We start from the raw sequence: 13,187 nt of genomic DNA, 5'->3' as shown, positions 1-13,187 counted from the left end.
TTCTTGATCTGTGCTGTGGGAGATGGGAGGGAGGGTGGGAAGGGGGGATTCCTGCTTGAGCAGTGAGGTAGCGGGGTAGGGCAGGGGGAAGCCAGGCAGAACCTGTTTTGCCTGCAGTCTCTGCCTGAGCTGCAGCAGGGAGAAGAGGGGAGGGGCCAGCCCTGCTATGGAGCAAAGAGCCCCACCCAGCCCAGAGAGCATGCTGGGATGCTGGGGGAGTCTGGTTTATCTTAACCCAGCAAGGGGTCTGGGACGGACATTGCATTAACTGGTTTGACCCAAATCAGTTAAGTCTGATACTACATTCATCCAGGTTTATCTCAAACTAGTTTCAGCCATTTTCAAACTGGTTTATGTGCACTGAACATCTGTTCTGTTACACGTTTAAGCCAGTTTCTGATCACTTAAACTGGTTTATGTGTAATGTCTGTCCCTAGCCCCTGTGCTGTAGTTTCTTACTTGTAAAATGGTGATAACCATGCCACGGGTACTTAGACACAACAGTAATGATGGTCATATTATTAGTACCAGGCATAGGGTTCTGGATGCTTAAACAAGTTTTTTTCTCTGGTCTGCTTAATGGAAAGTGGACACGTCTATTATGGCAAAACTTAGTATTGAAAGTATAGCCTGTTTGTGTCAAAAGACTTGCAGCTTTCTAGAAAGGATTTTCCCAGATGGGAAAACAACAGGCCTGACTCCTGTATGTCTTAAAGACTCTCTTTATTTTAACTTTTGCTGTTTGCAACCTCTCCCTTTCTAAGACTATCCTTTTTCCACATGACAAGCATAAATTCTCAGCCTTTTCATCTTTGAAGCACAAGTTAGCTTAGCTTTTATATTCATTTAAACTTGTGCAAGCACATAGGAAACATCATTAGCAGGAGTAGTCACAGTTCTGGAAACCTGAGGAAAGTTAAGGTGAGGGGTGAACTAGGAGGAAGGAGTGTAAGAACTTGAACAAATGCAGATATTTGTTTTCTTTGTGAAGGTTTTAACTAACTGATTTTTTTTTTTTCAAGAAACATGGTGAGTTGAACAACTTCTTTGTCAAAGTAGAAATAAAAATAAGTATTATTGCTAGAGTGAATGAATAGACTGTTTAATGTTATTAGGCTTCAGACTTTTAGAGAAGAAGTTAGACTTTCCTTGTCTCTTTTAAACTCTTTTAGTTAAAAAAAGCAATGGTACTCACCCTAGTTACCATTCAGAAGGGAATGAGGCAGTTACTAGAAATCTAGCGTAGTGCAACTCACAGCAACATCTGCTCTTTGATGTTTTAGACATTCTTATTAAGACCAGAAAATGTGTGTCCTCATTTATAAGCTTTCTTCCATTTATCATCCTTGACATGCCTTGCATAGGACTAGAGGACTACTCGGACAGAGATTTACTACTATATATGCTTTTATGACATCAACTGCTGTCACATCTAGTGCAGAAAATACTGTGACAATTGAAAGAAAATGGAACAAGATAGGTCTAAGTATTAACTTTCCAGGTATTTTCTCAAGATGAAAGATGATTTTCTAAAAGCTGCTAGGCAGCTGTTATAATGAGAGAACCTGGATTTATCCCTTATACTATTGTTCTCCATGTTCAGGGCCGGTAAGACAATAATAATATGTTGAGTTGTGGCTGGTCCATATGGCTTGCCATTAGAAAGGGAGGAGCGTCAGTTAACTTTCTGTTTTCAGGAGCAATGAAGAGATGGTCCTGGAGAGGAAGTGTGAGAAAGCAGCAAGTGGTTAAGAGGAACAGCAGAACTGGTTTGAGATGGATAGATCTAGGTAAAGAAAAAGTTGCATATTTACAAATTAGCTGTGAGCTGCCTCACAATTGTATAAATTTATCATTCAGAATGATTTTAAGCATAATTTATCTAAATATATTCCAGTCTATACACCACTTGCAAACTCTATGCCACAACGATTGCACTGAGCATTTGCTGTTCATTGTTTGCCATTCATAATGTATGATTGGTCATCTTGGTCACATGTTAGAGGTTCTGCTCTCAGAGTAAATGGTTGCCAATCAAGATTGCTTCAGGTGAGTGTGTTCATGTGATCATATATTTAAATGGCTATTTGCAAATTATTTATTTTCTGCAAATATCTTGTGTATGAAACTTGCTGGCAAGATTGACTGTCAAAAGAAATGTAAGAGAGGTTGCAAAAGCTGGCATAAATCTGCAGTAGTTATATACTTGAATAATTGTTCAGTGCCTTTTGTATTTTCCACTTTAGGTTGCAACAACTTTACTAACAATGACAACAGCTGGACATGGCTCAAAATTACTACTTCTATTAACTATAAGAAAGTCTTTTTGAACATTGGAGGGCTCTTTTGGCAGCCCAGAAGCAATTGAGCAGGCTTTCTTTGCAGTGCTTCTAGCCTTTGTTTGCCTGGAAATTGAGGAACTAAGGCTTGGTGTATACTTCAGTTTTGCCAGGGGAACAACCAAGACGGTATCCACACCCTTGCTGTGATACAGCAGGAGAACCCCTACCTTCTGCTGGCATAGTAACAACATCTCTCAGCCCAACAGAAGGCCTGTTGCCAGCTGGAAGAAGATGTGTGTAGACATGTCTTCTGTCAGTTCTTGAGATCCCATCAGGATTTGTGCCTTCTCAGGGTGCATTTCATGCTGTGCCAGCATAAGTGATGAAGTGGAGCAAAGCAGATGTGCCAGCAGCCACCTGAGTGTATATGGACTTTGGCAGCTTCCTTGTGGTGGCTGCCATGGGTGACTGGTGCCTCCTAAGTCTGGGGGGGGGCACACATAGAAGCTGGTGTCAGTGTTGGTGGCAGGGACGGGGTTGGTGAGTACCTGCAGAAGCGCAAGTGGTGGTGGTGGGGATGGGGCTGGCAAGCACACACAGAAGCTGCCGGTGACATCAGTGGCAGGGATGGGGCTGGGGAGCACCCACAAAACGTCTGGCAGTGTTGGTGGTGGGAAATGGCTCCGTTAAAGGGACACATGCCCCCCCCCCCCGTACCTCTCCTACCAGTCACCTATGGTGGCTGCTGACTGGCCCTTAGTGTAGATAAGGTCTAAGCTGTGGAGCCTGAACTAAAGTACTCTACACTGCAGCATGTAGTCCAGCTGGCTAGAAACAATTAAAATACTGTTGTTCTAGGCCTCTTTAATTTTTCTGAATATGAAAAATATAGTGGTAGTTTTTCTCATACAATGTGTAGACTGCCATGCCTCCTTTCCTCCTCTTCACACATGATATTCTATCATTTCACTCTGTCAAGCCTGTCCATCTGAAAAAAAAATTATTATGAGCTTGGCTTTTTATTTCCCTGTTGCATCGTGTGCACCATATTACTGCCAGCTGTATCTGCAGCTTACATATCTTCTGCTGCAAAGCTGTACCATCTAGTACAGAGAAATAAAGCTCCCCAACTTCTGTGAAACAGTACATTGGACTGTAAATGCAAGGGGCATTAATAAGCCCAGTGAATTTTCAGTGTTCTTCTCAGTAGAATTTAGCCATGTTCTCTCCTGCTGTGCAAAATGATAATGAGGCAATCGATTGTGAACAGGTGCAGTGAGCTACTTGGAATACAGCAAACCTTCTCAGTCAATTGCCACGCTCAGCATCTGAATCTTAATATCATTTCAGAAAGAGGGCTGAATATCAATTCCTCTTTTACATGAAGGTAGAAATCTGTTAAAGGTAGAACCTTCCAGCACAAAAGCTACCCGTTTGATAGATCTGTTGCATCGGGCAGAGTTCATTTTATGGAGTGGTGTTGTTTTAAGGAAATATATCTTAGAAAGCATTTATGTAATGTATTTCTTCCTTTACCACATATGAATTTTTTAGGTTTTTTTGTTTGTTTTGAGGCCTTTTTTACATTTTTATTTTTCTACACATTTACATGCTTTTATTCATTTTTAAAAATCAACTACTGATATATTACTAATAAGCAGCAGATGTATATTCACTTTATCACAATATACATGAATTCATTTTGATTGGTATTTCGATTGATTTCATCAAATCATACATATACAGCACCAGCGATATGTATATAGCAAAACTGATTTTAAGCTAAGCACATGCATAAGAGTTTGCAGAACAGGGCCTTAAATCCTGTATATGTAGCTTAAAATCAGTTTTGCCATTTAATTTTCAATGTTACCATTTTTTAAAATCATCTTCAAAAGATTTAAATGACATTACTTTCCCCTTTCCTTATGAAAGATCTCATATACAGTTGTATGTACCTCTTGTACTTAGAAGCTCTGACTTGGATTAGAGTTCTGTTGTGCTAAGAAATATATGTACATAAGACACACAACCAACCTTTGTTTCCCCTCTAGGAATTTGTAGAGGAAGTGAATTAATATTTTTTTGTGCTCGACAGAGAGGAAAACACTTTTTGTGGCCCAAAGAACTTTAATCTAAAGTCCAAATCATGCAGCTACCTGCTTACATGTATATGTGGTATGGAAAGTTTAATGAACATCAGCTTTAAATTCTCAATTTTAATACAGCACCAGCAGCTATATAGCAGCTATATATGGTAAAGTCTCATTTCAAGTGAGATAAGCTTGACAAATATAAATTATATTTTCCTTTCCAATAATCAAGATTTGTACTGTTGCAGCTGCATGGATTGCCAGGCACCAATGGCTGAACCCAAATACAATCAAAGCATATGTTTGGATGGGTGTTTTCTCTGTACTCTGTATCATGGCTTAGATAATAACATGAAAAGTCTCCGTGTGTCTAAACTTAAACTGGATCTTCATTTGGACAATTATTTACTAAAATAATAGCAACTGCAGATAACATTCCAGATGTGCACACAGACTGGCTTCTTGGTGCATCCTTCATGTTCTTCCTTTGTGTGGAAGGAAGCCACATTCCTTGTGCCCTACATTCCAAGTTTCAAGATATTGTTACATCATTTACACCTCACAGTGGAGATGGTTTTTATGATGATATTCTTTCTTCTGTTCCATTAATGAATCATAATGCACCAGTGACTTTACAAAATACATTGTCCAATACTTGGAAACTATTCTGTTATTCTGGCACATACTAGTCACTAGATTGTTTTGTTTTTGTTGAGCACTCTCCTTTCTTCCACCATTCTTAAACCTTTCTGGAAAAGTACAGTATATTAATCTGAGCTTCATCAGATCATAAAACACTGTTCCAAAACACTTCACCCTATTCTAGGCAGTCATAGGCAAGTGTTAATTGCCCTGTTTTGCTGTCACACATGGCTCCTTATAAGCTACTTATCCATTTAAAACATCATACCTTATTATATTTTTATCGTCACAATTTATATGCCAATGTTAATATTATGTTCCTTAAGATCTTTTACAAGTGTCCTCACTATATTTTCTTGTTTAAATTCACCAGTTCCATTATTTCTCTTTTCATTCTTTTGTTTAGAACTGTTTTTTGTTTATTTTTTACTGTTTTGCTTTAACAACATGATCTGTTGTTGTATTGCAATTCCATCAGCCAGTTAGCCAACAATTTAAATAGTTTGCTTTCCCCAAAGGTCTTTTTTCTTTTTTGATTAAAAAAATCCACTGATTGGGATATTGCAGATGCTATTATGGAGACAAAGAGGGAATTTATACATGTGCTCTGGGAGGCAGCTGCACCTTAAGGAGAATGACGTCAAGAGCTGTTCTAATGAAGTGCCCAGAATGTTACGTGTATCAGCTGAAAAGTGGCAGCAGGGCACTTTATCTAAAGCTCGTTCAACAAGTTTTAGTTAAAGTGCCCCTGCTGCCATTTTTAGCATGGGGACGTTGATACATGTGACACTGATGCATGTGACATGTGACACTGGAGTCGACTCAATTAATTGAGTCTGCTCCAACACACTGTAATTACAGCACATCAGAGCAGCCTCAATGCATGTGTATAGGTGCCTAGAAATTCTGTTTCATATCCTGCACAACCTGACATAAGTACCAACAAGCATACCTAGCAACCTACCAATGCCCAAATGTGGAATGCAGTGGATTATGGCAAAACCGAAATGAACAAAATGAAGACTCTTCATGTGGTGGGATGCATTCATCCTAGTTCTGTGGAATTCCTTCCGGATGCAGTAAACACTTTTTTCTATAATATTCCTCTTTGATTCTTTATTTCTGGATGTACAAAACTTTTACAATAAAAGTATACTTCCTCCAACTGTATTAGGAACCTAGATAATTTTGGATTAAAATGAGTCTTCATTTAAATGATATATGCCTACATTAAGGAATATTTTTAAAATTGTGCTAACAAAATACAACTTTCATTTTTATTTCAGTTATCCATTTCTGAAATTTGAGGGACAACCATTCATCTTTATCATGGTTTGTCATTGGTACATATGCCTAGAGATCTGCAAAGAATACAGGTGAATGTGAAGTAATTTGTGCCTCAGTAAACTACTCCCAGGCTCAGTGTCTACGTGTGTGCATGAGACAGCATCAAATTGAGCTGGGGAGGAGCAGTTTAGGCCAGGGTTTTTTATTTTCCAGCAGTCAGCAAAAATGAAACAATTCACAGTTGTTTTGGATGAATCTGATGTTTCAGCTTCTTGATTTTGCTGTGATAAAAATTATGCTGCCTTGGCATTCTTTCCTTAAGTGAACCTCTTCTCGAGTGAGCTGGATAATGGATTTTGGTTCAAGCTGAACTGAATATTTGTCGGGGGGGAGTTGGTTTAGATCAAACTGAAATAGATTTTTTTTTCAGGATTTCTCACAAATGAAAAAAACTGAAAAATTCTGTTTCAATTAAAACATTTTTTCCTGTTTTTCAGGTTAACACCCTTTTTTCTTTCCCCCCTTTTTCTTTCTTAAATTTAGCTCAATTTTCAAATAAAAAGTGACATTTCAAATTCAACCTTTGCCAAGGCTTGTTAAGCAAATGTTGAAATAAAACCTTTCAGCTTTTCTAAAATAAAACAATTCTTTGGCAAATGTCAAAATGAAAAGTTGTCACATTTTAAAAAATCTTTCTGCCATAATTTTTCTGCCAAAACAATTCACTGAATTTGACTCAAATGTGCAAGAAATATCAGAGTCCCTCTCCCAAAACTCCATTTTGGGAGGGGTCATTATTTCTTGTGGGAGGGGAGGGGGGAATTGCCCAATTGCACACACTATAGCCTTTCCACAGTTTTCTTTTTTTTGTTTTCCCAACTGACATTATTGGTCAGATGCTCTCCTGTCATTCAACCTCCAATCTAGTCTATTTAGGTCGGGGCAGGGCACATTTCAGTTTTAATCTGTGCAGAATAAGGAGTGGGGAATTTCTCACTGTTCAAAATCTCCCTGAGAAGTTTACAGTTTACTGGTACAAGTACACGGTTTACTTATGTATGAGATGTGAATACCTTTCCTGTATATTCAGTGTTTTAGAACCATAGATTAGTGCCAAATGAGACTTGCTCCCTGCCTGAGTGCAGTGGTTTCTGCTCCCAACAAGTGCTACACGTGGTACTTTGATTTAGATTTTGGAAATATGGGTTTCTTTAAAAGATTTTCCTTTTCATTCAGGGAAATTTGATTAAAGCACAAGGGTAGAATTGCACAATAGTGGATGAACCAAAGCTTTATATTCCATTTGGCATAGTGAGCACTTTAGAAACACATCTTGCCTTGAAGACTCATTGGATCTGTCAACAGTGCCAACAGTCTTTCAGGCAAGTACCCATGCCTCCTCCCTACAATCATTTCTATTGCTGTTTGTTCCTTCAGCCAAATGCTTGGTAATCTGAGCTGTTCCCAAAGTATGTGTGTTTATGGGCATAGAGCACCCTGGTGCATCTAGCAAATTTGAAAGATACCTATTTTCTGCTTACTAATAATTTCCAGTTTAATTTCTCTTCAAGATGGGGATCAGTGTTGCTTTTCCAACCTCTGTATAATTTATTTCCATCCAATGTGCCATTTAATGCCTCCTCTTATTTATTATGTGTGGATGCCATCTTGTGTGTTCATTCTAATATGCCTTATAGTATAATTTGCTGGGTAGCAAAACATAGTAATTAAAAGCTGCAAGATATTTTGGGAGATAACACCTCTTTTCTGTGTTTATAATTTATCCCTCCTCCTTGTGCCCCGATTAATCCCAATTTGGAGTAGGCTTTCCATGTTTACTTTACCTCTAAACATGAATTTGAGGGAGTGTGTGCAAATGCCCTTCATCTTCATAGTGTACACTGTGTATGAAAACACGCTATCCTGTGCTGTTGTTGGGGGTGGTTGTTGGGAGTTGAAACTAATGTTGCATTGTTATGTATAGCTAAATTGGCATGACAATTATCTTAATACAAGGAATATGCACATGAACAAGGTGTATCAAGTTATGACTTTCTGAAAACTTCACACGAGGATTTGCAAGGAAACAAAGCCCTTCTTTCTATAGCCTAGGATGAAAGAAAGAAATTTCTAGTGGTTCATCATTAAGTATTTGGAAGGTACTCAGATACTTTATATGAGTATCTAAATAGTAGATTTCATTAAATGAAAATAGGATCTACCTTAGTTTTTATGGCTAAAACTTCTGTTATAATGGGAAGATTCCAGTCACTGATCTTAATTATGGTTGTTTTTTCTTTTCCAGAGTAAACCTGGATAGAACATCAAGGCTAACTTGTTGCGGGGCAGGCTGCTACTGTATACCCTACTGAGCAACAAGAGCAAAGCCAGCCTCTGAAAACTTGCTGCTGCTTTGAAAAATGTAATACCTTAAATAGGCCTGAGAATTTTACCAGAATTTTATAATCAAGGTACATTTTTGTTTCTAAATGAAAATTTATGAAATGTAATTAATTGATTCAAAAGCAACATCCCTTTTTTGGTGTGTTTGGAATAATTCTATTCACAATATGCCAACATTCTTTAAACAAACAAACCTATGAGTTTCTCATTCTCATATGCAGGGATCTGGGTTTTCCATTTCCCACGGGAAAATGAAGAAAAATGTGACTTTCCCCCTTTACCCAAGGAAAATGCAGATATCTCATTTTAATGGAGAAACCTGTGGATTTTGCAGTTAGCTGCAAACTGGCAGAGTTCCAGTCAGAGAAAATCTCAGAGTCCCTTCAACCTTTGACAAGGTAAGGGAAGCCATTAAGCAGAACAACAGGTTATCTGGAGCAGATGGAATCCCTGCTGAACTTTTTAAGCATGGGGGAAAAGAGCTTACGTCACAGCTCCATGCCTTCATCTTAAGGATCTGGAATGATGAGGAAATCCCAGATGACCCCAGGGATGCCATGATCATGACAATCTTAAAGAAAAGACTGACTGGAGCTCTGCCAGCTTGTAGAATTATGGAGGGATCACATTGCTGTCCACCACCGGAAAGATCATTGTGAGGATCATCCTGAACCATCTCCTTCCACTTGCTGAAGAGGTGCTCCTGGAATCTCGGTGTGGGTTCAGGGCATAAAGAGACACAACTAACATGATCTTCACTGCTCACCAGCTGCAGGAAAAAATGCCAGGAACAACACAAATCTCTCCATGGGCACTTTTATATGTGTTTTGAGGGTGGGTGGGGAGGGGGGCGTGCTTTAATTAGAATAGCTGTGCGTAGATGAAATGAGGGGCATGTGTGCACAACACTTTAAAGTGAGTTAAATGCTTTTGCACTGCATTAATGGTGTTGGTGTTTGTATGTGTCAGCGGTGTATTGTGCAGTAATTCCAGCCGCTGTAGCAAATTCAGTGGTGTAATACGCCTTAAATGACTTGGGGCGCATCAAACTAAAACTCCATACTCATATGGCCCTCATCAGTGGAGTACCTGAGTACCTTCCAAGTACTTAATGATGAACCACTAGAAATTTCTTTCTTTCATTTTTAGTTTGCTGTAGGGCAGCAAACTAAAACTCCTCCTTCAACTCCAAGGAGTTTTAGTTTGCAGCCCTACCGCTGTGGAGCAAAGCATCAGGCTCTGTGCAGCTCAGAGGCGCTGCAAGAAGCCCATGCAGGCAGCCTGGCAGCAGCCTGGGAAGGCAGGCTCTGCCCAAGAAAAGCAGCAAGCCTGATCTTTTTTTTTCCCTTGGAACCTGCCTGCCTGTCTGAGTTGTGCGGGGGCCTGGTGCTTCCTTCTGCAGCTGCAGTGCCCCCTGGGACCACCTGAGCTGGGTGCCTAGGGGTGGGTGCCACCTGGGTGGGGGGGCCGCTGCTGCCACGGAGGGAAGCACCAGCTCCCCCCCACAGCCCAGGGCCACTCCGTCTGCCGGCAGCTCACTCTCCCCTCCCCACTGCCAGAGAGGCAGGTAAGTTCGGGTGTGTACATGACACGGAGGTTTAAATGGCCCTAAATTGAAGTGGTGTTTTTAAAAACCTACCGCTTCAACTTAAGGCCCCCTTTTTGTCTATACATATCCAATGGCTCTAAAGCACTGCCACATCTCATGTATCAGCATCTCCGCACTTAAAAATGGTAGTTGAGGTGCTTGAACTAAAGCTCATTCAATGTGTGGGAGTGCTGATACACAAGACAGGAGGCTGCTGGAGTCTGGTAATTGTCATGCTCCAGCAGACTTGATTAATTAAGTCTGATCCGATGTGCTGGAGTTCCAGCATGTTGGAGCAACTTCCACACTCATATATAGGTACCCCTTTGGCCTCACGAAGCCTTCAACTCTGTTAGTCGAGAAGTGCTGTGTGTGAAAGATCTTTCTGAGGTACAGATGCCCACTGAAATTCATTAGCATTCTTCACCTGCTCCACGGTGGTTCTCAGTAACAAATATCACAGATCCCTTTGAGGTTAAGACTGGAGTTAAGCAAGGCTACAGCATTGCTCTAACACTCTTCTTAATATTCCTTACCATGATACTACATTTGAACACCAACAAGCTTCTAGTCAGAGTGGAGTTAATCTGCCAAATGGACGGTAAACTATTTAATTTCAGTTGACTCTGAGCCAAAACCAAAACTAGCCTGACCTCAATCATCGAGCACCAGTATGCTGATGATGCTGTAGTGTGTGCTCACTCAGAAGTAGATCTTCAGGCAATTGTCAACGTCTTTACTGATGCACATGAGAAAATGGGACTGACGCTTAACATTCAGAAGACTAAGGTCCTCCATCATTAACAAGCTCTCAATGAGTAGTCCCCAGCACTGGTCATTCAGATTCACAGTGAGACTCTGGAGAACTTTGAGTATTTTCCATACGTTGGAAGCCATCTCTTGCAGAAGGCTGACATCGACAAAGGAATCCAGCGTCACTTCAAATGTGCAAGTGCGGCCATTTTGTGCCAAATGGATGTTCGAAGGTTGCAACATCAGATTCAAGACCAAGCTCATGGTTTATCAAGCAGCCATGATCCCTACCTTACTGTATACAGCTGAGGCATGGACAACATATAAGAGATGCCTCAAATCACTGGAGAAGTACCATCAATGCAGCCTGCAGAAGATCCTTTGAATCCAGTGGGAAGACCGATGCACACAACATTAGCATCTTTTCACAAGCAAACAACACCAAGGTGGTTATCATTCACCATTAACTTCGCTGGGCCGGCCACATCATCCAGATGTCCATCTCCGGACTCCTAAGGCAAGTTTTATTCTCCCAGCTTAGTCACGGTGTACAGTCAAGAGAAGGGCAGAGAAAATGCTTCAAGGACATCCTTAGGGCCAACTTGAAAAAATGCAGCATCGACATCAACCCAGGACTGCCCCAAATGGAGGAAGAGTCTGCTGCCAGGATCTTAGTACCTCACAATTATAACAGGAGATGGAAAACCAGGAGTGATAGAAACAGCATGTCACAGAACAAACCAGTAATCCAGAGCCACCCATCCTGCACGGAGATAATGTTCTTGAGTTGCAATAAAACTTGTCAATCACAGATTGCCCTTGTTAGCCAGCTCTGAACCCACAAATAAGGTAATCATGGAAGACAATCATCCTCAACTGCAAGGGATTGCTGCTGCTGATGAGGTAAGACTCTTGTGCCCACCACTGCTTCCTGCCCTCAGAAACCCTGCCCCTCTGCGGCTCAATGGCACCTCCCTGCTCCACCCTCTGCTCTCACACAGGGCTTGCCCAAGGTGCAAACCATGCTTGTCATGCCTCTGAAAGAAAGGCATTGATAGTAAAACAAACTAGGTCAAAAAAGGCTTGTAGACAGAAGCTTTGTCCTATTAACTTTTACAATTTTTGAGCCTCCTATCCAAGAATGAGGTATCCTCAGGCTTTGAGGATGCTCTAGGCCAGGGGTGGGCAAAATGTGGCCCGCAGGCTGGATGCGGCCCACCAGGCCATGCTATCTGGCCCGCAGGGCCCCCCAAAATTCAGAAAATTAATATTTATCTGCCCCTGGCTACCTGTCATGCAGCCCTCGATGGCTTGCCAAAACTCAGTAAGTGGCCCTCCACCCAAAATAATTGCCCGCCCCTGCTCTAGGCTAAGAGTTAGCATGTTTTATCTGAGAATGGCAGAGACAACTGATAAAGAGCAACATGTGTAAAAAACAAATGGGGATTTTTTTTACTTTGTTATGAAAGATTATCTAAACAAAGTTAAATGAAGCAAGAAAGAAGGTCGTATAATAAATCCCAAGATATGTATGTCTGTCCTGATATAATTATGTTGCATGAAGTTTTGGTTTCTATATACGTAATTAATAGGACAGTTTGCTGATATCAACACTTCAAACCATAAACTTAAGTTAAAAAATCTCACAAAACAGATTTAACACTTCAAATGCAGCCACCTATAGAAGGTTGGGATAAAATAAAATATCCAGCCCACACGCTTTTTAAAAATCTCTTTGGGGCCTCTAGGAGAGTTTGGGCCTACAGCAGTGCTTCCCAACCATTTCTTCAGCATGACCTCATTTTATGACCCCATTTTCTCAGCATGGCTCCTCCCTTCCAACCCACATCCCCTCCCCCCCCAGTCCAGCCCTGTTGGTGCCCCTCACTCCTGACCCTCAACAGCCTGTCCCCCCAGCACTGCCAGTGACTCTCACTCCCAGCCCACAAAGCCTTGCCCCCACAGCCTTGCTTGTGCCCCTCACAGCCCACAACCCGGTGCCTCCCCAGCCCAGGTGGTGTCCCTCACTCACAACCCACAGGTCTTTGCCTCCCGGTCCTGGCAATGCCCCTCATTCCTGGCCCACAGCCCCCCACCCCCAGCCCTACTGGTGTTCCTCACTCCCAGCCCACAGCCCCC

General features: G+C 41.2%; 1 long non-coding RNA gene across 1 annotated transcript in view; it reads left to right on the top strand.

The window, feature by feature from the left end:
• Positions 1 to 1,901: 1,901 nt before the first annotated feature.
• Positions 1,902 to 13,187, top strand: part of LOC109297035 — a 27,869-nt gene continuing 16,583 nt past the window's right edge. Inside the window, exons 1-2 of the long non-coding RNA XR_002097164.1 lie at positions 1,902 to 2,049; positions 8,610 to 8,726. This is a non-coding gene — a long non-coding RNA (uncharacterized LOC109297035). The remainder of the gene's footprint in view (positions 2,050 to 8,609; positions 8,727 to 13,187) is intronic.

The sequence above is a fragment of the Gavialis gangeticus genome, unplaced genomic scaffold (genome assembly GCF_001723915.1).
Source record: "Gavialis gangeticus isolate Ggan-Ray unplaced genomic scaffold, GavGan_comp1, whole genome shotgun sequence".
Lineage (NCBI taxonomy): Eukaryota > Metazoa > Chordata > Crocodylia > Gavialidae > Gavialis > Gavialis gangeticus.
The sequence above is the reverse complement of the archived record's forward strand: the minus strand, read 5'-3'. Positions and strand labels throughout refer to the sequence as shown.